Raw genomic sequence first — 2,081 nt, forward strand, 5'->3', positions numbered from 1 at the left:
GATGATGGATGTGGTACTTGAAAACCTCATGCATCAACATGTCAGGGACACAACCAGAGAGAGAGAGGGGAGGATGAGCCAGCAAGACTGGATCTTGTGTTCACCCTGAGCAGTTCAGACATTGAGGACATCACTTATGAGAGGCCCCTTGGAGCTAGCGATCATGTGGTTCTGAGTTTTGACTATATAGTAGAGTTACAAGTGGAGAAGGTAACAGGAACTGAAGGGGACAGGCCAAACTATAAAAGGGGGACTACACAGGTATGAGAAACTTCCTGCAGGAGGCAGTGGGACAGAGAAATGGTAGGAAAATCAGTAAACGAGATGATGGAATATGTGGCAACAAAGTGCAAGGAGGCAAAGGAAAGTTTTGTTCCCAAGGGAAACAGAAATAATAGGAAGACCAAAACGAGTCCTTGGTTTACCCGAAGGTGTAGGGAGGCAAAACTAAGTGCAACAGAGAATGGAAAAGGTACAGGAGGCATAGGACCCAGGAAAACAAGGAGATTAGTAGAAGTGCCAGAAACGAGTATGCACAGATAAGGAGGGAGGCCCAGCGACAGTATGAAAACGACATAGCATCGAAAGTCAAATCTGACCCGAAACTGCTGTATAGCCACATTAGGAGGAAGACAACAGTCAAGGACCAGGTGATAAGGCTGAGGAAAGAAGGTGGAGAACTCACAAGAAACGATCAAGAGGTATGCGAGGAGCTCAACACGAGATTTAAGGAAGTATTTACAGTAGAGACAGGAAGGACTCTGGGGGAACAGACCAGATGGGGACACCAGCAAGGAATACACCAACAAGTGTTGGACGACATACATACAGATGAGGAGGAGGTGAAGAAACTGCTAAGGGACATCGATACCTCAAAGGCAATGGGACCGGACAACATCTCCCCGTGGGTCCTTAGAGAGGGAGCAGATATGTTGTGCGTGCCACTTACCACAATCTTCAACACATCCCTGGAAACTGGGCAACTACCTGAGGTATGGAAGACGGCAAATGTAGTTCCCATTTTTAAAAAAGGAGACAGAAAAGAGGCACTAAACTATAGACCTGTGTCATTGACGTGTATAGTATGCAAAACTATGGAGAAGATTATCAGGAGGAGAGTGGTGGAGCACCTGGAACGGAACAGGAGTATAAATGCCAACCAGCACGGATTCACGGAAGGCAAATCCTGTGTCACAAACCTTCTGGAGTTTTATGATAAAATAACAGAAGTAAGACAAGAGAGAGGGGTGGGTTGATTGCATCTTCTTGGACTGCAAGAAGGCCTTTGACACAGTTCCTCACAAGAGATTAGTGCAGAAGCTAGAGCATCAGGCGCATATAACAGGAAGGGCACTGCAATGGATCAGAGAATACCTGACAGGGAGGCAACAACGAGTCATGGTACATAATGATGTATCACAGTGGGCACCTGTGACGAGTGGGGTCCCACAGGGGTCGGTCCTAGGACCAGTGCTATTTTTGGTATATGTGAACGACATGACGGAAGGGTTAGACTAAGAAGTGTCCCTGTTTGCAGATGATGTGAAGTTAATGAGGAGAATTAAATCTGATGAGGACCAGGCAGGACTTCAAAGAGACCTGGACAGACTGGACACCTGGTCCAGCAAATGGCTTCTCGAATTTAATCCTGCCAAATGCAAAGTCATGAAAATAGGGGAAGGGCACAGAAGACCACAGACAGAGTATAGGCTAGGTGGCCAAAGACTGCAAACCTCACTCAAGGAGAAAGATCTTGGGGTGAGTATAGCACCGAGCATGTCTCCGGAAGCACACATCAATCAGATAACTGCTGCAGCATATGGGCGCCTGGCAAACCTGAGAACAGCATTCCGATACCTTAGTAAGGAATCATTCAAGACACTGTACACCGTGTATGTCAGGCCCATACTGGAGTATGCAGCACCTGTTTGGAACCCGCACTTGATAAAGCACGTCAAGAAACTAGAGAAAGTACAAAGGTTTGCGACAAGGTTAGTTCCAGAGCTAAGGGGAATGTCCTATGAAGAAAGATTAAGGGAAATCGGCCTGACGACACTGGAGGACAGGAGGGTCAGGGGAGA

The sequence above is a fragment of the Cherax quadricarinatus genome, chromosome 58 (assembly GCF_038502225.1).
Source record: "Cherax quadricarinatus isolate ZL_2023a chromosome 58, ASM3850222v1, whole genome shotgun sequence".
Taxonomy (NCBI): domain Eukaryota; kingdom Metazoa; phylum Arthropoda; class Malacostraca; order Decapoda; family Parastacidae; genus Cherax; species Cherax quadricarinatus.